This window comes from Gymnogyps californianus, chromosome 3, assembly GCF_018139145.2.
Source record: "Gymnogyps californianus isolate 813 chromosome 3, ASM1813914v2, whole genome shotgun sequence".
NCBI classification, from domain to species: domain Eukaryota; kingdom Metazoa; phylum Chordata; class Aves; order Accipitriformes; family Cathartidae; genus Gymnogyps; species Gymnogyps californianus.
The window spans coordinates 56,157,975-56,180,771 of NC_059473.1; the positions used below are offsets into that span (position 1 = coordinate 56,157,975).

At 39.6% G+C, this 22,797-nt stretch overlaps 1 long non-coding RNA gene across 1 annotated transcript; it reads left to right on the forward strand.

The window, feature by feature from the left end:
• Window positions 1-2,863: 2,863 nt before the first annotated feature.
• On the forward strand, window positions 2,864-5,834 carry LOC127014573 (uncharacterized). Its single transcript, XR_007766189.1, has 3 exons — window positions 2,864-2,982; window positions 3,848-3,946; window positions 5,776-5,834. It is a non-coding gene; the product is annotated as an uncharacterized LOC127014573 (long non-coding RNA).
• Window positions 5,835-22,797: the final 16,963 nt, after the last annotated feature.

Sequence of the window (22,797 nt, forward strand, 5' to 3'; positions counted from 1 at the left end):
GTTTGTAGATACTGTAGACACCTGAGTTTAAATTAACAAAACCCCAACATTTACTCTTACAAAAGGTTGATTCAGATTAGACTAGGCTCCACCAAACTGGATTCTTCTTAAGAATACTTACTCCTGGTGCTCATATACCCACAATTCAGAAGCTGTCAACTTGATTACTGTACTGTAACAAGTCCAAAAGTTTATGTTGGTTGCCCCTGCTGTTTATATAATAACATGGTGCCTCCTGTTCTTAGTACGCACACTAGTAGCCATGAAGTCAATGGACTATTTCCACTGATCTCAGGAGATGTTAGCCAAAAGTCTACAGAAAATGCATGAGATGATTCTGCTCCAAAGCAAGCCTGAGGCATGTTCATTACAATTCTTCCTTTGTCTCCATTTCAAGATGCTAATGCATTCCTTGGCCTGCTCTCCCATTGAAGAAGACCAAAGAGTCCAAAAAAGCTGCTTCAGACTCCCTTTTCAAATGTTCTTTAAGGCTTGTCCTGTTTGTTTGGAACTGGAGAGCATTCAGATATGTTGATTATTTCCACGGAAAGAGTGAGGTGAACTGATTATTGGAGTCCAGCTCCCTCTAGACCAGTGGACACATTATTTTTGGAACTAAGTTTTGCTAAGAAGCCAAAGATTAATTGGTTATGGAGACTAAATTATCCTTTCACTTTGTAATTTATTAGAAAATGTAATGGTGTTGTAACCAGAGGCTGTTAGAAGCCTTCATGAAGATGAACAATTATGACATGATGAGACATGGCTGAGGAGGAATTTTTGAAATTGCTCTAATGTGAATAAATAAAAGAGAGATTAGTATTCTAGGAAAAATATGTAAACTCACAAAACTGCAAATGAAGATTGGCATAAGCTTTTGTATTTTTTTTTTATTGTGAAGTTGTTGGAATTTTTCCAAAGCAGTAGCATAAGGGGTTTTTTGTATCGTATTATTTCTGTGCTAATTGTAGCTTTATGACAGCCACTAAAAAAGAAAATTCCCGTCAGGGCAATCCTCTCTTTCTGTTGTCTTCATAAAGCAGTGAGATGGTGATCTCTCCCTTGTCACTCCTATCTCAGTAGCATTCTTTTTCTTCTGCTCCTCAATGAGCCTGCAAGTTGTCTACGTAGAATCTGCAATATTTGACTCTGAGAATTTGTGTTGTACTTCTTGGACGTCTTGGTATCTCACACCTACCTGGGTATTTTGTGCTTTCTGTGCATGCTCTGCAACTGTAAATCCCAAATGCTTGCATCAGTTAAAGGTTAGTATTAGTGGATCTATGGGATGGATTCACTCCGGTTCTGTGCTGTGCTAACTGAGGAACAGCCATTAGTGGAAAGCTCACAGAAATGAGAAAGATGATGAACACTTTCTCCAAAAAAACCCCACCCCACAACAAAAAAGGAAGAATAACTTGGTTAGGGCAACTGTAAAGTTTGCTCTTCCCTGCAGCCACAATAGTAAAGCATAATCAAAATGAAAAACTACCTCCCTTTTCTCCTTTTACCCTCTTTGAAAGAAAAGGTTTAGGCCTGTGGCTTTGCTACAGGATTTACTGATAATTCACATACACCAAAGTAAGCTCTAGCTGGAGATGTCTGGGATCTGACTTTTGGATGGACTGAGCACCTGGAACTCAAGTTTTAGTTTGCAACAAGTATGGCAAACGCCTGCTCCTGAACAGGAGGCAGTCTAAGTCAGGAGCTGCTTTGGAAACCAGCATCATTGTCCCAGCAGTGATGGAAGTGGTAGTAATTCAGGGGACAGCTGGAATGAGAGTGCCATTTGCTTCTAAAATGCTGAAAGATGGAAATAATCGTTATTAACATGCAAAAAGGACTGCAATGGGATGAGATAGCTGTGTGTGCTTCTTACCCTTTGACACCTATTTTATTAATGAAATTGCTGTGAGCATTGTGTTTAAACTATCAATCCTCTATTCAGCCTAAGAGCAGACAGAGAAAGCTGTGGTGGAGTCTCATGTCTTGTAAGGCACGTTCTGCAGGGCGACACCTGGGCAGCTAATAACCTCCAAATTACACACTCTAGGCCATCTATCCACATGTCATGATTGCCTTAACTCACCTCCTCAGCAACAGCCTGACCACTTCCACCTGTAGTGGGTTTTCCTAGGAGTGACTCACTGAATCTGAGCAATTTGATCCCATGTTGGATTAATGGGAGTTTTATCTCTGACACCTGTGAGGCAGAGTTGAGGTTTTGATGATATGTAAGGAACAGCAACCTGGCTGTATTGTCCGTCCTTGGCTTTTTGGAATGATTACCTATAGAGGGCATGGGTACTCTGAACGCAGAGAGCAGGTACATAACATGAAAAGGTTCTGCTTCTTTGCATCTACTTTGCTGAGAAGAACACCCTCTTAATGATTTCATAATTAGAAACAATGTGTTTACCAGCGGTAGAAATAAGTCCAAAGATTTAATAGCTGCTCAGGTTTTAGGCCGAGTGTTTGTGAATCTCCTAAGCCTGTACAAGTGTTTTTTGTGTCTCTCTGGCATAAGTAGCTAGTAATATTCTAGCATTAATATTGTTACTGTAATCCTGTATTATTTGTCCATGTTTTACACAGCACTGTTCTGCTCCCTAAGGTTTAGACTTTGGCTAGTGTTGCATTCTCATCAGTGAGGGATGGCTTGTGCATCTGGGTTTTACATCAGGAACACACGCCCTTGTTCGTGTGAAACTCATTCAGAAAATTGACTGAACTGTTTTTCAAAAGTGGGACAGTATATTTTTATACTAGTGGAGTGCCAAAGGATTTAAGTTCATATTTCCTTGTTTCTGGTTGCAGGAAAAGACATCAATACAGAGCACATGTGAAATTCTGTCTGTGCAATGAAGAAAATACTTTGACTACACTGTTTTCAGTGTAAACTACTGAACTTGCAAATACCAGGTTGCATGGGAGATAAGCCAAGGTGATGAAGTCCAAGCAAGATGAGGAAGCACAGAGATGGTAAACACATTATCTTCTTTTAAAGGAAACATGTGGTGTAAAGATATAGGGTCTTGTCTTTTATTTTGGTGAGAATAAGCTTAGGTTTTTTTCTAAGAAGGCAGGTGGCAAATTCACCAGGGCAAACATCCGCAAGAGAGCAGAGGTAGGCCAGAGCATTTAACAAATGCTCGTTATCTGTTGTTCTGTACAGCGGGAGACTAAATACTGGTCCTCTTGAAGTCAGCAGCAAAACTAGTTTTTTCAATGGCCCAGGAGGTTATCCCAGGTGTTTTGCTACCATAGTGACGGTCTTATCCACATGTGTAGAGAGCAGTTTGGTTTAGATTAAGAACTGCTGTTATCAGCCTGTAGTTTTGTAACCAAAGAATAGTTATAGTTAAATGAATTAAATGTAATTATTATGAAAAAATATTTCTCAGTACACCTTTTAGGTGTAGACTAACACTTGACAAGATACTGCAGGCGTCATTACAATACTTACAGATCACAGTAAATACAGTAGAAGTATATATAATAAAAATAAGTTTTACCTTCAGAAACTTATGTCATCTAAGCACATAGATCTCAATGAGCACACCAATAGAAACCAAAATAAATGTGTAAATTCATATACCTATACCAACTGGGAGTAGGCAAATGCTGAATAAACACACTGTTAGAACAGTCCATTTGTTATAAAACTATGCCAAGTATCAACCCTGTAGATTTTCCTGTAGTTTCCTTTGCAAAGAGACTGCCTGCAAAAGGAAAGTGTTCATTTCAACTTCTATATTGTGGGAATAGCCTAAGTTCTTATTTCTTTGTGTGTTGATTCAACAAGTACTAGTGATCTGCGTTCATCTTTTTCTTTACTACTTTTCAGAACAAGGATGTCCTGAACTAACTCGTTCTCTTCATTTGGAACTTTGACGGCTGGCACTGAGAGTAAATCAAGGAAGCTGGGAAAATTTGCAGGCTACTGGTATCTTTGATATGTTTCTAGCAATGCCTTTCATGTTTTTGTGATATTTGAGACTTTTAGATCTTTATTCATGTCCTTCTTTATTCATAACTTGCAGATACAAAGTCCTAAGAATGTATCTAGGCTACATTCAAGTTCATCCTCATTGAAAGGCAGTTAGAGAAAACAGGACATGACAGGGCTTTCATTCCTTCCTGACTCACAACTATGCAGAACACTAAGATTGTTTCCCTAAAATGATCAAATCACCTCATGCTTCTGGCAGTGCTCTTTTTCTCCAGTTGTTTATAACATTGGTTTCAGCATCAATTGTGGTCCTGTCCCTGCTGCATTTTATCACAGTACATGGAAAACAGTCTGGGATACTTCAAATGTGTAAAGAAATTCAGTGGGGGCCTGGGGAGAAGGAAGACAGAGAGGAAATAATTCAGATGATAGATAAAAAATATTTGGGGTTTTGCAGTCAGTGTCAAACCAAAAATCTAGTTTTAGTGTAGATCTTATCTTCATGTATATGAAAATATGGATGATAAACCAGGTAAGTAGAGTGAAAACTTGAAATAAAAATGAAAATTTTAATTTAGTTTTGAGATGACCATTTAGAGTAATATATTTTAAGATATTGTATTAATTCAGATTTTATTTTCATGTCTAGCTTTCATTAATGATACGTAATACTGGATCCTACAGCATCAGCATCAACTTGTAAAGCCTATGGAAAGTGGAATTTGCACTGATGTCAGTGGCTGTTCAGTTCAGTGCATGCAAGCTACAGACACTTGTTTGCATCTCATTCATTTTTATTACGGTCAGAGGTATAAACTGGGAAATTATTTTTTGGAGGTGCAGTTTTCGTGAGACAAATGACTCATTGGCAGATCTGATTCCATATGAGTTTGATTCATAGTGACGTTGCACATGCCACTTTTGGCTTTCCATTGCAGTTACCAGGAACTGATTTTTAATTCTTAGTTGCTTTTTGAGACAAAGATAGTTATATTTGTTTCAATTTTAAAATAAAACCAAGGTGTTTATATCTTTGAATGTGTTTACTGCATCAGCTGTGAAGTCATTTAAATGGCAATAGTGCTAGGGAGCATAGTGGAGTACCAGACAAAAATAAAAGAGTATTTTGAAAGATCAATAGAGGTTTTTTAAGCTCAAAAGCATCTATTTAATTCAAAACACACAATGTGTGATTGTGATATCATTAAAACAAATATCCGAAATGAGCCATCCCTCACCCTCCATATCAAAGGGCTGACATCATTTCTGCATATTGTATTGATAGTTTTTGGTATTCGGTACAGAGGTCAGACAAGTAAGCTAGGAAAGCAAGCTGTGTTCCAAAACGCCACACCAAGTCCCAGCACGAGCTTTTTATTTTCTTTGAATATAAGATCATAAGAAGTGAACTTTTAATCTGTTTTGTCCACCTGTGTTTACTGTAGCTAGGGGACCTATTGCTTTCCTATTGTTATTTCATTTATTTAAAGGCAAAATGAGAGAAGAAGAGAATATGGGAAAACTCCTAATAAGGCAGACTGGGCAAAAGGAGTTTGTATGTTGCCATCCCACATCATGGTACCTTCCAAGGAGACTGTTGGTTGTCTGCCTGGCTAATTTTATACTCTGCTTCCCACTTTAGTGTATGGCTCCTAAACCATCAGTCTCATACTGTAGATGTTGTGGAAAATGGCATTTGCATTGAAGTCAGTGACAGTTGAGTGCATACACTGCATAAAATAAACACAAGCATTGCTTTCATTGTCTCTTCCTTCCTCTATTATGTATGCTAAGCTTTTGCTATTGTTGTTTTTTGCTCACAGAGATACCGGGAATATCACTGGCAATTCTGTCTTCCAGCTCTTTGAAGGAAGAACAAGGAATCAGTTTTTTATTTTTATGTTTTCAATAGTGGAAGGGTACCAAGTCATTACTCTGAAACTTGTTCCACTATGAAAATAGCCCTGCTGAGAACATAGCATGGCTTTGTTTTGCCATTCCACAGAAAAAAATCAAGAAGCTGATGAGCAAATGGAAAAACATGTCGACAAAAAAGTTTTTTTTCTTATAATATCTTACACATGCTTATGCTTAAAAACAAAATTGGATAAGTGTCTTTTGTTGAGGTATGTCCTAAAACACCCCATTCAATGAACAATAAATAACCTGTTGAGCTAAGTGCTGTCTGCTTTTTTTCACAGTAGCAGCAGAATGCATCTGACAGTGCTTGTAGTACTATTTCCAAAGATGTGTATGCAAATTCAGGCTTGTACTGCTTGCCAGATACAGAACATTTTCTTTATGGTGAGATAAATTAGTTTCCATTTTTATGCAAATTTTCCTGCTTATTGGCTGTAGAGATCTTCTGTTGTATTTGGAGGCACTGCATCTTAAGTGCTGGAGAGGCTTTGCATTATTTCCAGAAATCCTGCTGAGATACGTGGGTGTGTGTAAAGCAGTCAGAGACATAAATTAATGCCATTTCTTTTTGTCTTCTTTGTATTTCTTCATTGATTGAAGAAACAATGGGGGAAAAGAGATTTTGGCATCTCTAGTTGCAGTAGTATATTTCTCAGACCGCTGTTTTTCATACAGCTTTGTATGTAAATGTGTTCATTATTGTGTTTAGCAGACACAAAAACTCCAGCAGAGCCATCTCAGATTGCACTATATGGTACAGACCATGAGGGAAAGATGAAGGAGAGTTGCTGTGTTCAATGAAGAACGAGTTCTTCGCTGTTGGAATACTTTATTTTAGGAAGTGGTAGAAGAGAGCAGAGAGAAAGAGGAGAGGAATAGGAAGTCTGGCTTTAAAAAGTCCATCAGCAGGATTGCCTGTTTGTCTAACAGCTCCTCTGCTGGAATACTGTCCTGAGATGCAAGTCCATGTTTCTCCTCCTACTGAAGGGGTTTGAGTCCCACCTCCTCAGAGATGCCATCCCCTCCTAATGTTTCAGAGATGAGAGTCCTTCCCAGGCTGTAGCAGATTCCTGGGTCCTGCCTGCTGGAACTGCCCCATCGGCACATGAGCGAGAGGGACCTCAGCCTTGGCCCACTCCCCTGGGAAGCGGGACTGTCAGGTCCCAGTTGCGCTCCCTACTTTGGATATAGACCGAAACTTCAGATAACTGTGCCATATACATCTGTGGTCTGAGCCTTTTCTTGAAAGTTAGAAATACATCTTCAAGTTATCTCAAGCAGAGGAGGGAACTAGATTGAGGTTTTCAGTATCCGAGAGCAGGGTTTGCATCCTCAAGTCAGTGGGGGGGAAAGAAGTTAATGCACAGTAGCATGCTCCTATGATATTCCCTGGCTAGTTTGCAGCCAAGTAAGTGTTGAATGGGAGACCTGGAATAGGAATCTAGAACAGGTTATTCCTACATGCCTTTACCATGTGAAAGCATTTATTTGGTATCATACCTCTACCCAACGTCTAATTTAATAAAGCTTGTGGGTTTATAATTATCTTTGAGACTTTTAGCCCATGCTCATTTTGACTGAAGTGTTTCTATAGTCCCCAAAATGTCTGGGAGTGGGAAAAGTGATTATGGAAGCCTTGCTTTCTGAGAAAACCAAGAACCTTCGCTTCCTCCTCTGCTACTTTAGTTGCTGTAACTCTCTTGTTATTTTTAACAAGCCTTTAGCATTTTCTGGAAAAAAGCATTCCTCCGGCTCTGCTGACAATAAAATTTTAAAAAATATTCTTTCTTATTGTTAGAAGCTGTTCATAAATTGCTTATCTAGTATTTGAACTCCTGAATAGTATCACAAGCTGATTATTTCAGTGCAACACAGAATTCCTCAGCTTTATTTGCATCTTCTTTTTTTCACAGGCTTCCAACAAATGTATGACACTCAGATATGTCATTCCTGAAATTTATATCCTCACTGTATTTTGGTAGAAATCTACTCTTTTTTTCCTTGTCTATTATTAGTGAATAAACAAATTTTGTTTCCTTAAACATATTTTACTACAGCTACAATTCTAATATAATTTGTATTGCTGAAAACTCTATAAGTGATTAGCAGACTATATTAGAAACCACTCATACCATCCCTCTGTTGAATGTCTTTGGATTTCAGTAGAGGTGCTTTATGTAGACAGGTTCAATGGAATCTGTTTTTGTGTTGGCATTTTAATTTCTAAAACAATTTGAATGCTGGAGGATATATAATATGTACAGCATTAAATAACACCTAAATGACATAATGTTTGTGATATACAATGTAACTAAAACGCTGACTGATAACTTATCATTATATGCACTATATTTTTGTTCTTACTTGCGGTTTTTCTTAGGTTAAGATGTCCCTTTGGTAGGTGTATTTTTAATCCCTTCATAGCTTTTTTCAAAATATGAAATTTTTTTTTAATATAAGAATAGATATGGAAACCATCTATCAGTTGGTTCCTTTACATAAAGCTAGATTTTTTTTAAATCTTGTGTTTTGGCAAAAAGCGTGGTCTACTTCACACCTTATCGCGCTCCTTTTTATTGACATTATTAGTATAAATTTACATTTTTCCTGCAATTTAAACTCATGATTTCCCCCAGGCCATGTTGTTTGGGGTTTTTTTTTTTTAGATTGAACTTTGTGTGCTACAGTAGGGGTGGCAGACTCTCCACCATCCCACAGAAACTGGCCCAGTATATGTGAGTGACCTTAGTGTTCATTTCCTCATTACATATTCTCTCTTCTGAATTATTTTCTATTTTTCGCTGCAATCTATTTTTCATTGGTTCTTCTCTCATTAGTAAACATAAAGGACACCATAAAAAGGTCAAACTGAACTTTTGATCCCTTCTTTCTTTCTTTTTTTTTTTTTTTTTGTGAAGCCAAAATTAGGTAAAATGAATTTGTCCATCCTTAACTGAAAACCTCTTTTAATACCTATGTTAATAGCACTGGAACCAAAAATAGGTTGGAGAGAGTTTTAATCTGTAAAGTGCATTATCAAGTGAAAAAAGCACAGTGAAATGTGGAAATAAACAGAGAAGCAAGAGGAGTTTCTTGTCATTTTGCTTTTGGTAACTGTAGAATTGGCAGAGCCCAGAAAGACCATAAAGACTTCATTGTGTATTTCCATCAAGTTTTAGAGCCAGAAGGTTACAAGGCAAATTCATTCTCAATATACAGCCTCTGGAACAGTGACCATAACATTCAATTAGTCAGATGTGACCAAAATGTCAAGACCCTCATAAAGAAATCATTCACTCATCTGGGTTATTATAGCAAGAGATTTTTTTGAGTCCAATAAATATAGGGCATGGAAGGAACTGACTTATTTATAGTTACCTTCTTATTTCATAGTGATAGCGCTCACCATCCCTCCCACACAGCTGCAGAGCTCCTTAGATAGAAAATATGTAGAAATCACATGACCCAGGTCATCATACTTGCTACTAAAAAGAAGAAACCCAAAAGGATTGGATCCAAAAGAAGATCCAAAACCAGTTCTGGTGCTCTGCACTCTCTGTGTAATGTTACCATTACTTCTTTTGAATGTAACATTGAAATCCGTTTAAGCACAAATGCAGTCACTGGAAACTCACAAAAACATCAGCTTAAGAAGTCCCACACTGGTTGACCATCCCGTTGACCTGTCTCAGACAATGGCTAGTACCAACAGCTTAGGGAAAGAGCTTAAGAAACAGAGCAATGATCCGTTCCTCTTTCCTTTCTTGTAGTGATCAGTGCTGCAGGCATTTCCTCCCCTTGATATTACATTAGGGCCATTGTTTAGTTATCCTCGATAGACCTTTCTGCCATTGACTTGCCTAATCCCCTTTTGAACCTGTTAATACTTTTCGCATCCAAGCTTAATTTAGCAGTGAGTCATACAGCTCAATTTCTTGTTGTGTGGAAAAGTATTCCCTTTGTTTTTATCTGTTTTCAAACCTGCCATTGGATAAATTAATTTGTTTATATGAGGAGAAATAATGAACAATTTTTCCTTATTCATCTTCTCTGTCGTAGTTATGATTTTATAAACCTCCTCTCCCCACACGCACAAGTTGTCCAGAGCTGAAGAAAGCTAGCCTGCCTTAGCCTTTCTGTGGGCAGATGCTGAGCCATACTTGCAGTCATCCTTGTCCCCCTTCGGCATACTCCTAGTTCTACTGTATCCTTTTGGAGGGAGTGTCATCAGAATTATACCAAGACACTTGTCAGATGTGAAAAATATGCAAGAACTGAAGGACTCCAGGACATAAAATAATAGGTTTTGAGGCTTGTCTATAGATTTAATGAATAACTGGTTTGGGAGTTTGGATGGTTTTATCTGGAATAGAAGTGGGTTTTTTTCCTCTTGCTTTCTAAATGAATTCAAGCTGCTTTGCATTTGGACTAAGCAAGCTAGAAAAAGTCACACTTGCTCCAGAATAGGAATGTCCACTCATAGAGGCAGTCTGAAGCAGCTATCCATTTAAAATTGCCTCCCTGTCCTGTTATATGTCAACTTTCATCCATCGACAAACCCTCAATCTCAGACCTTTCTGCATTTCTTTCACAGGAGCACTGTGTCGATTAATTAGTGCACACTGTGGGTTGAAATTAATCAGTGCCAAAATTTAATTACCCTCAACACCAGTTGCTCCTTATACACACATTGTGCATACTATAATTTTCCATTCCTCTGGGATACACTTCTTCTCATATGGGCTGCACATGTTTCATAAATTAAAATGTGTTGGAGGTTCCCCTTATTCTGGGAAATTTGTGTGGTCTGCAAACCAAAAACACAAGTAGGAGTTCAAAAGGCTTCAGTAGAATACCGTCTGCTCTAGCAGAGTAGATACACAGGTCAATAAACATCTAAGAAAGGTACCTAAGTTGATGCTAACTACTGTGTGTGCTATTTAGACAGAGTTAAGAGATTAATTGCCTTCTAGAGTAGCCTCACTCTGTTGAAGCATGAATATTCTCCACATAGAGAATGTTTTAACTCAGTAGCAGACAACCATTGTCCATTCAGTCCTGCACAAATCTGTAATAAAACATAAACAAGCAAAATGGCAAACCCCACAGGTCTTTCTGGCAATTGACACTTATGGGATAACACTATGTCGTTGGAATCAAAATCGTCATTGAACCAAATCTTTTTCTTAAGCCCAATGTCTAGTGTGCATTTTCAGTTCACTTGAATGGTTTCTTCCGCAGCCTTGACGGATTTGACTTTTGACTGGTAAGAGGTACAGACACTACAATATAAGCTAGTAGAGCTCTTATTAGGTCCAAGGTGTTGGGAAAACAAGAGAGATCTAGTGGACAATGAACCAGGAGGGCCTCAAGGGACGTGGATTTGAGTTCAGATACTGCTGTCGATCTGTAGTACAGACATGGTCATTTTTCATTTCTCCTGATTTTATCTGGTTTGCTCAGCTGTAATTTATTTGCAGAAGACATTTTTTGTTATGTATTTGTAGTCTAGCACAATGCGGTCCTCCTTCTCTCTTGGATGTCTGCTAGTCAGACTTCCTCCTGCAAACCAAATAACACAGGGATTTCCTAAACCTGCCTGCAGGACATCTTTACCCACTTTGTAATTTCATGGAATTAGTAAGATCAAACTGTTAGCTGAAGTCAGCAGCAAGTGTCCTTTTTAGCAGCTGAGGTGAGTGACTCCAGAAGCCCTTACTCTTTGACTCTTGTCATGATGTTACTTACGGAGCAGTGGTTCCTTGGGCAGCTGGGCAACCTAATGGCTCACAGCTGCCAAGATGGAAGAGTCTTGCGATGGACATGCCACCTTGTCCTTTCCTATTCATTCATTTCTATGCTGAGGAGAGGCTAACCCACTAGCCCAGCAGGAAATTACTCAGCAGAAGCGCTGGGCAGCTTTCTACTAGGTTAGGGCAGCATACAGAAGAGTCCAGATGTCAAGTGTGTAGCGTGGGAGCAGGGCAGGGGAGAAGAGAGGCCAGGGCAGGGTGAGACTTCCTCTTTGACCACTGTAGGACACTAGGTTTGCTTGGTTGCCCATGGAACCGCAGCTTAATAAACTACTGAATTGTCTCCGATTATGTCTTGTGGAACTGGAGCCTAGAAGCTTCTAAAACTCTAGGCTGGCCCAATTTCTGTCTGAATTCTGGCAGTCTGTCCACTTACTGCTTTTACTAGAGGCTTTACTTCAAATATTCTGTCCCCACTATATCACTATTGACAGTGACACAGAGTAGTAAATGTATTTCACTGATGGAGCAATGAGTGTCTTCCATAGGAAGGGGGCAGTCTATTTTGGTTTTCTAGGATCCTGATCTTCACTTTATCAACAGACTTTGTTTTGCATAGCTGCGTACCATGTGACAAAGTTGAACTAATGGTCATTTTTAAGTTTACTACTGGGGATTTCAACCTTGCAGCTACAAGAGGAAAGGTCTTGGATTTTTTTCATTACGATCTCTGTTGAAAATATTTGAGCATGCCTACAAATAGTTACCGTTCCATAACCCAATGAGATCTTCCAACAAATACAAAAAGCTGCCTGCAGTACTGACACCATGCAGATCTGTTTGCTTGTTTGTTTTTCTTGGTAAACCAGGAGTTTTGTTACAATAGGATGCGTATTTTGGCTTTTGGAATACAGCAAAGAGCACAGGAAATCATATGTGCTGACAAAAGGATTCTGAAGTTTTGTTAGGAGGAAACAATTTTAGAGCCTCCACTAGGAAAACTCCACCCATCTTGATATATGGTGTTTTAACCACTATCTATTTAATAAGAACAACTTACATTTTATGAAGACTATGCATGTTTTCTTTTAGAATAATTTTGTACTTCTTATTTTCAGCCCTTGCTTATACATAAAATTGCATGGATTCAACTAAATTAAAACCACTCCTGTAAATGTTTCTGAAAAAAACTACTGTACTTAACTTCGCTGTTGAGTTCTGTGTTTTTTCAACATGGACAACTCTTCCACTATGTAACAGAAACACTGTTATTAACTGAAGCTTCAAAGGGATGATAATGATTTCCATAGTATATAGCCTGTGGGTCCCTCCCTGTAGCATCTTCTAATAAGGAGAGGGTCTTTCTCAAACAGGCTTAACATATGTTTCTTATTAATCTGTTTTTCTTGAAGTGATTTAAAGACGAAGGACAAAGCACTGCCAAGCACAGTGGAACAGAAGATTCACTCTCGTGGGTGAGGGATGGTCAGGAAGGCTGCTGTCTCAGGGCTGGGATTTCCCATCTATGCTGCATATACTTGGCTAGGCCGCTGACCATTGTTTCAAGTGATATGCTGTGCTGGCTCCCACACAAGGTGATTTTTTTTTCTGTGTTGCATTTACAGTACAAGCTCTTCTCAGCATATTCAGTACAAGCTCATTGTGGCTTCCATAAATACAGGGGAAATTCCTGGCATATGCCAGGAACAAGAAAGTTGAAGGCCCCTCAGTGACTGAAAATGGGACTGAGCCCTTGTTGAAGGCACATGAACTGTGAATCTGAGAGTCAAGTTTACCATCTCCATTACCTCCCACTGTGGGAGAAAACTACTGCTGTCTTGGTCTTCCCCCTGGTCTTTTCTCTAGGGCAGTGTACATCTCATGCAGTTTTGTCATTATACTGTAAAGGTATGGAGTGGTCTCTTTAACTTGGTTAGCAAGGACAGTGTCTGATATGGAGTTGTTGTTCCTTAAAGTTTTCCTTATTTTGGAGTGTCTGATTTATCAAGGAAGTTGTACCAATCAAGGCACTCCTCCTCTTAGACTGTTAAGAAAAAAACAAAAAGAAAAAGAAGAGGTGTGTATCATCAAGTGGTTTGGGGCTGAGGCTTCTAGGGGAAGGAGTTGTAAGAGTGTTAACTTCATTTAGCCAATCTGCTGCTATTACAGCATTGGTTTTGACTCTTTACTTCTGGTATACTCTTTGCTGTACTGCGAGGAGAGAAACCTGTGTGACAGAAATGAAGACAGTAGAATAACAGACAAATAGTCTAAAACCTTTGGCTGTTCATTCAAAGGATATCATTGCTTCTTTAATCTCACCTCTAGCCATCTGCTCTCTCTGTCCTCGCATGTCAGATAAACTGTCAGGGGTCACATCTGCCATCTGGTTTTGGGGTGTTGATCTCCTAGGACAAGGAAGTCAAATATATAAAATATAATAAATTGATCAATGAAATGGTTGACTGGTGAAGTTCAATTTATTAATAAAAATTATTAAAACTAGGAAAACACTCATTTTAAGAATGACACTTCCATGGAACATAGAGTGTTCCTTGGAACACCTGACATAATGGTGGGGCTGCCTCTTGACTTGTTTCCTACTTCCAGATTTCCTTTTTAACCATGGCAGGAAGATGGTGGTTGTGACAAGAGGAAGAGGAAACAGAGAAGTACAGTTAGTAGCAGTAAGTTTTCTCATGTTTAGAAATAGCCTCTGTATGCAAAAACAACTGTCAGCAGCTTTCACTGATTTCAGTGATGGGATTTGTTTTCTCAGACCTGACCACCCTCTGTTCACCAGTCTTTTCACATACATTGTTCATGAGTCTGAGTGTCTCGGCATCCCCACACTGAGCTGTCATTAATCATTCTGCACTTTGGAAACTGCTTTTAGCTCTCTATAGTGGGCAGAGCTTAGGCAGCGGGCACCAGCTCTGTTTGAGTTCAGTCCATCATAAGTACACTAAAGTTTTTTACTGATGTGTATAAGAGTAAAGATAAGAAACCTAAGTTCTCCCAAACCATTTGCAGTGAGCTGCTGTCAGCCATTCCAGAGAGATAAGAGAGAGTCAAGCCTGATGTCCACTCTCCAGAAGAGGTATGTATAGTATTATCTGGTTTCTGAAGTCAGATGCAACCTTTGTCATGAAGTTCATGCCTTATAACAGCAATATTAGATAGTATGCAAGCTTACCAGTGGGGGACAGGGTAGTTCTGGGGTTAAAACACATAGCTAGGAGTCAAGAGATGAGTGCTCAAATTCCAGCCTGGCTATTACAAACTCATTACACTATGAAATTCAAAGTTACAATTTTCTGTCATTACATCTCTTCTATGGGTGGTGAAAGCTGAACAGCAGTGAAGACTCAAACCATTGTGTCACATAGTGAACCATGCTACGCGGGGGTAAAGTCAGACAATGGAACAGTAAACACATCCAAATCCCATCTGTGTTACAGTGTCCACCAGTGGGACTGCAACTACACCATGGGATCCTGAATTGCAAGTCCTTTTAAAGGAGCCTCCTAAAGAATGGTATCAATTTCTCACTTATTTTATTACATCAGTCCAAAATACCATAGTGAGTGTTCAGATCAGTTATGCTTTTTCTTATCCACTATGTTTTATAGGCTAGTGCTAAAAACTAGCATTTTGGCTTGTTACCTTCACATCAGAATGACCATCATCCTTCTTCATTCGGGTGCATAAATGTAATTGTACGTGTCTGTTCATATTTTTGATATTTTTGTTGGTAGAAGAATGGTTCTGCTTTGCACAGTTCTGTCCTGCATGAGGAACCATCCACAACTATGCTGTGGTCATTACCTGTAAAATGGCAGAAAACAGCAGCTTCTTTCACGCTCAAATGTAAAGTAGAGGTGAAAGGAAAGGTTTAGTTGCAGTAACCTTTGCTGCTTCATCTGTCTGCACTGATGTGGGTAAGATGCTTGAGTGCATCTGCTTTTGCTTTTTGAGTGAGTGCATCATCCTGGCTCCCTTTGGTGCTGGGGACTGGGTGGAAGGTTTGCTTTGTCTGCAGGGATTCTGTTTGCTTTCATCTGTAATCAAAAGACTGACGTACCACACCCTAGGTCCTGACGAGAGCTGTCTTCCATCAGTGCAGCAGACCCCAGGGAGATGTGGAGTTCCTGAGTGTCAGGTGGGAGAGAGGTGGGAGGGGTTATATCCAACCTAACCTGGTCTGGTTTAAAGTTTTGGACATGCTGTAACTTTGATTAATGAACTGTTCTGCCCCAAATATTTCTTGGATGTCTACATTACCATTTTCAATTGTGCTAACTCAAACAAACCAGCAATCAATTAACTAGAATTACAGTATGACCAAAACTGTAGGCTAAACAAAGCCATCGTGAAGAAACTGGCTTTTAGCCCAGTATCTGCTGATGATGGGATACGAAACAGCCTATTGATTCTGCAGCTCTTGAATTCTTGTGCAAAAGTAGAAACAATGCTATTTGCCTTTTCAATAGGAAAAAAATCCCATTTTATTCACTATCGCCACTTAGAAAAGGCAAAGTACATTACTGAGCCAATTTTTAGAAGGTTGTACAGAAAGAAGTACTTTCAGCACATTAAGAAAACCTCAGGTTGGAGTTATACAAACTTTGAGCAATCATAGAAGAAAGGCAAGAACATTAAATTGTAAACTATATTTGTATGTCCACCTGTCAAAAATGTTGCGCAAACTTTTTGTGATATTTTCAGCTTTCTAAGCTTCCAGCACTTCATGTAGAAAGCCATCTGAGAAGACAAAACAGCTCTGTCAAGTTTCTATGCTGGTGACTGGCAGTTTATTGCTAATACTGTGATATTTAGTGCTTTAGGACAGAATCCTAAAATGTATGAAGATCTCAGTTTTGACTTAAATGTTTCTAGCATTCATGGTTTGTGGGAAAAATTTGAAAACTTGTAACCAACACACACAAATGGCTTAAACAAGAAGACAAGCAACAGCAACTGAAAACGTCATTTTCAAAAAGCTCTTAATTTTAATTAATCCTCTATTCTGGAGGAGCAGTTTCGTGGTTTTTCAGTACGTGAGGGTTGTTAATACAAAAAGTGTGCAGTAATTGTAAAAGCAACAACCAGTCCAGCTGCATTCCCTGTGCAGAAACTGAGAGGGACAAGAAGCCATAAATAGTGGTGTCACCGCCCCTCTTTGCCTCAGTTAAGGAGTATTATTATTCTAAACACAAAACAAACTATTGCTTAGGCTCCAACTGAAAGTTTCAAAGCCTCATAAATCTGCCAGGTCAAAGCCAATTTTCACTGGAATTTTGGAAGGAACTTCTTTTCTTGAGAGAAATATCCAGGGCTAATTTTAATTTCCTTTTACTATTTGTTTTAGCAGCGTTGTCCAAAACCAAAGTGTTCTTCAAATGGAAGAATATGAACTTTCCTCTGATTAACCTCATTCTATATATGCCTATAATTTAGCACTAGCCTACTATAGCAAACACAAGCAGCACGTCTACAATGAGTATGTATCCCCCTTTAGCCTGGAGGTGCTGAGAACTGTCTTCAGGCAGAGATTGACTTGACAAGTGACTGCACATTAATTACTGATGGGCTTTAGGTAGAACAGCGCTGCCTAAGCTGTCATCTGTAGGATCCCAGCCAAGGCGGGTACATAACCTGCATGGAGCTGAGCCCTGGAAGGGGTCATGTTGGGTGGCAAATGGGCGGGATGCAGCACATGAGCTGCATCTCCAGTGCTGCATGATGCCCAGCGGCCCGGATGATTCAGTGCCATGAAACAACAGCAGGGCTCAGTGCAAAGTCTGTACGGAGCAGGGAGGGGCTTGTGTGATAAAAGGTTTGGAAACTGCTGGTGCTGAGGAGAGTTGCTGGCTCCAAAATATGAAGAGGAAGGTTTTTATTACTTGTTTTAATAAAAAGGAAAGTAATTCCATGAGGGCTCAGCAGACAGCTGAGGCAATATTCAGGAAAGTCTACTCAAAAGGAAGGATGTGTGTATGCGCTCTCTCTCTCTGATTGCCCTTTTGAGAGTATTTTTTTGGTCCTACTTCTTCTGCTTTGGAATATCTGGGTGGAAAGGCCAGCCTTCCAGAAAGGGGTATGGGGCAAACCAGAAATGATGTTTTTTTCCTCCCTTTTCTTAGCCTATTTCTCTTCTGTCAGTACCTTCTTGCTATAATACTGAAGTGTCTTCCTTCGTGCATTAAGTGTGTTCTACATGGAAAACCTGCTTGCAGCAAAACCTGCTTGCAGCACAGTGTTTTCTAGACTCAGTATTTTATCTTTGTAATATGTGGTGCGATATGTTTGCTAATATGCAAAAGAAACAAGATGGGTAATGTAAGGTAAAATCTGAGGTCTTTTTCTTTCTGGGGACGTTTATTCCATTTTCATGGTTACTTCTGAAATCCTGTCCTGCTTCTATGCAAATGAATTTGGCCCAGAGTGTCAGTGAAAGCCGTGATAGAATAGTCACGATCAGTCCAAGATCCCCACAAAGAACTTAAAAAATGAGAAAGGCGGCAAAAGAGTAGGTTGTAGAGCGAGAGAGACTGCTCAAGATACTTGGTGCTGTGGGACAATCCGCTTCTTTTTTTTCCAGTTGTTCAATCTTTTTCCCCAGACAGGAACAACTGACTTTAACAAGCATTTGGCTTAATTTGTTTTGTGGAAGCGTATAATAGGCCCATAGACTCAGTCTGTCAAAACACATGGTCCTGAGCCTAAAGAGAGGCGGCATAAAAGTGGGGTTTTTTTAATGAAAAGAAAAAAGGTAGAAAAAAGGACTACTTTACATAGTTCAAGCGATTAAGGTAGAAAAGACAGATGTTCTGCCTCTAATGTGGATTTAAATAAAGACGTTCCTTTGCTTGTTAACTACTGTCAAAAGGGACCTCATTCTGAGAAACATGCTGAAAAAGTGTTTGTCTACCACGCACATCAGCTGTATGGTAGACAAAGAAATATCTCTGTGACTCTCTTGTTTTTATACAAAGAAGCAAATAGTGTCCACATCTATATGTATTGCTTTCCAGTGAATCAGTTTTATGTCATACCAGTCCATAAGATTCAGAAAAGTAATTGTAATATCTCTTGGCCATAACAACACGTTGTATTTAAAACAGACCTTCGCTCTGCAGGTGAAAACCAAACAGGCTTGCCAGCCTTGTTGAGCTTTTTTTCTTTATTATGTCAGCCCTGGGACTCTGTTTTGCCCCTGGCTGTCCCTGCACTTTTGGACTTGCTCCTCTACCAGGATATCTCCTAACCTTATTATCACACACTCTTATTAAGGGGAGCTCTGTGCGGCAGTGTGCAACACTGACGTGGTTGTCTTTTGGGAAGCACAGCTGCAAGGACCTTCCTCCAGGAATGGCAAACCAGATAGTTGTTAGGTATCAAAGCAAATTTAGCCTCCAGGCACAAGCACACTTGCTTTTTTTTCCTAGATAAACTAAGAAGTCTTGTGCAACCTATAGCAGTGTCTTGCAGGTGAAGAGAAATGTGCAGCTGGAAGGGTGTCAGAGCTTTTTCCAGCAGTATTTGCGTCAATAAAACAGCCTGAAACTTTGTTTATAGCCTTGGCAAAGCTATCATAGGCTGAATTCGTCACAGCAGCAAAGCTATCTGCTCACCAGTAGAGGATCTTCACATTACAAACTTTTCCTATAAACCTCAAGAGGTTTAACAGGAATTACTTTATCTACTAGTAAAATCTATAGATTTTTACAGACCCTAGAGCTTGGTTTTACTCTTTCCAACACTTTGCAGAACCAAGGTGAGATCTTCTGGCTCCTACGCCCTTCTCTCTTAGCTTTTTTCCAGTTGCTGCTGCTAACTGTTCAGTCTGCCCAGGCGAGTCTGTGGTCCTTTGCTGGAAGGCAGCAGAAGTCAGTGGGGCTCAGGAATATTGCCCCTTTTCAGTGTCTCTCTCAGTACACTTCCTAGGGTGACTGCCTCTTGTTTAGCCAGTCATGTGGTTATAATCCCATCAAATTATTGAACAAGAATGCAATTCCACGGCATAGTTTACAAATCCATGTAGATTAGTATTTTTGATTTGTTTCAAATTTGTGGACACCTGTAAAGTGATTCTAAATCTAGCAAAGTAAACCTCCTTTTCTCAGTTATCTTTCAAGGTCCCCTAAAAGTAGACCTTAGGTTGAAGACCACTGATCTAGAAAAAAAGACCTCCTTTCCAGTTGAAATTTAAGCTACATTTACTCAAAGATTCAGGACACACTCAACACCACTTAGACTGTAAATTCTGTGGTGTAGGGATCACCTTTTCATCTTCTACAAGTGCTGCATTCAGTGCATTGGTCACTGTGCCTTGTGAGCGTTATTGCAGTATAAATAATAAATGGCACTGTTATCTGAGGGCCTTCAAAAATATCACTCTGTAAGTAAGTTTGTGATCACTGGATCTGGAATATTTGGAAATTATTACTATTAGTTGCCCAGAGCCAGGATGTGCTTCATGATGGTTGGTAGACTAGAGGTATTAGGTAAACATTGTCATAGCTGGCTGAATTTGTGTGGTTGCACCCTAACTTGTATAGCTTTCATGAGAGGAGATGCCAAGGCTGAAAGAAAACATGGGAGTTTCATGGAGCACAATTACAATTGTTTATTCAATCATTAGCCGGTCCTGAAATGACTCACAACACAGCTGCTTAGATTTACAGGCAGTTAACAGATGTAAGTGTTTGTTGGCTTTTTTGTTCGATCAAAGTGATGTAGTGGGACACTGTCCTGGGCCAGATGTATCATAAAATTGAAGGCTTGAGGAAATGGAACAGACCTTTGTCTCTTTCTTGCATCAGTTCCTTTGTGTGTGGCTAGGAAAAAGATATTCTGAAGGTAATTTCATCTGCTGTATCTTGAGATAGCACAGTAATCTAGTAACAGTATTCAGTGAAAGTTGGGCATCGCTGTCTCTGGGCCACTCTGAAAACTCTGGGAGTCTCTGATCTGCTATTTCTAAAGACTCCAATTTTTGATGTGACTTTATTTGGTAACTCTTGCATCTGCAATAATAAAACAGTGTGCTGGCTGCTTGACTGGTGGCATTCTTCTTTCAAAACATTGAAAATTGATACTTAGTTATGCCTCAGAATTATCGGGAACTTTTTCTGTTATGTTAACATTCAAATTTGATACTTTTTTATATAGATAATTGCTTTGTGACCAGAGATAGAATAACCCATATAGGCCATGTCATATAAACAAGTATTTACAAGATGCTGTAATACATTGCCTTTTCTAAATGATGTTGTTACTGGTTTTAATTTTGGGTTGTTCCCCTGTACCAGCCTTCTATGCTAACCTTCTACATTAAATAAAAGTAATTAACATCACATATCATAACAAACCACTGACCATAACACTTTAGGGGTTTTTGTTGTTTTGATTTTTCACTTTCTTCTTCTATGTTTCTTCCTTATTTGATTATTTCACTGAGGTCTTTTTTCTGCACTCAACCCCCCTTGTCTGAGGTTGAGGTACTGCTTTTTTTCTCCCTTCTGTTTAAAGTACATTGCATTTATACTTTGTTATATGCAACTATTAAAGATTCGAAAGCATCTATCCGTACTGTAGGTAGCAAGATCTGTAAAAACTATAAGAGATTCTCCATCTTTTTGTCAATGACAGATCTTCATTTTAGGGCTTACCTCCTTCTTCTGGTTAGGTACTGACTGAGGTCAACAGAAGTTCCCATTTGGGGGTTAACAGCCTTGATTGTTACAACTCCTGATAAAGCTTTGGGACTTCCTTTTCCACTGCCTTGTCTGCACCCATGTAGATATGTGCAGAATGAAACCAGAGCGGGTTTGTTAAATCTTTGTTCTGGCTCGATAGCATCTGATATATCACCTTCCCCTGACCAGTCTGCAGTGGCTGAGCTTGAGTTGTTCAGTGTAATTTAAACTTGCCTGAGGGCTGTGATGAATTATACCTGCTGCCCGTGACCTGGTTGGCTTTTGCCACTCCTAGAATTTACTGAGAGATAAGAAAGTCTTTCCTCCAGGTAGCTTTTTGCTGTGCTAGTAGCTTAGGACAGCACAGGATGCAGCTTTGATGAGGATTGGGATGGCTGAATGGTGGCACAGCAGTTACCTGATAGCTGATTGGGAATGTGTGCTGCATTGGACAGTGATACAGCAAAGGAGATTACAGTCCTTTTAGCTCCCTCTTGCAAACCTGCCCCTCGGGATCCTCTCCCATCCATGCCCAGAGAACTGCCCTTGCAAACTGCCTGCTCTGGGGTTGTCAATCTCTGATAGCAGCAAACCAGACTGGGAGAATTCCCAAGGGAGAATCTCAGGCCAGTTGTGCTTGAGAGAAATACTGCAGGGACTGGTTGGTGATCTCGGAGCAGTTAGCCAGGGGCTGAATTTAGTTTATTGCCTAAAAAAAAGTATGGGTATTACTCACTACTCAGATGGTAGTTTAAAACAATTAGTCTAATTATCATGGAGCATTGTGCTTTAAAAGGCACAGCTGAAAGTAGAGAACCGCAAGATTTTCATGGAAGTAGTAAAAGTTCTTTTAATAACCTAGACGAGCCAGAAGAAACCAGTGGTTATATGTTTGAGGGAGTTTCCTTTAAGTTGAAGTGGATTCCTGTAATCAGATGAGCTCATCTGCCATCTGAGCAACCTGTGTTAGCAGTGTTGAAAAGCAACTCTTGGTTGCTGCTTAAAGCAACTCTAATGTACTCTGTTGTGCTCTTACGACCTCAGATTTGACCATGCTTTTTTATGCATGTGGACTCACCACAAAGCATGCAGCAAGAAAAAACCCTTTTAAAGGGAATGATCTTACAGCCCCTAAATCAAACACATAAACCAAAGGCCTCCTTGTGAACGTGTCTTAATACTCTTTTTCTGAATAATCAATTTAAGCTAAAAAGAGGCAGCTGAGTTTTGAGAAACAAGCACCTCCTGCATGCCCAGTAAGCCTGTCTGCTGTGTGAGCAACTGAACAGAGAGGAAGGAACAGTTGGGATCCTGCTCCAGCTTTATTTTGAGTGCTTTTCAATGTCCTATCAAGAGAAAGGGGGTAAGCATTCTGCATCCTGGAGGGGTTGCAATGGTTCATCCTTACCTGGTGGTTTTAATACGAGGTGTATGGAACTAGTGGTGACTTTCTTCCAGAGTGGGGTGA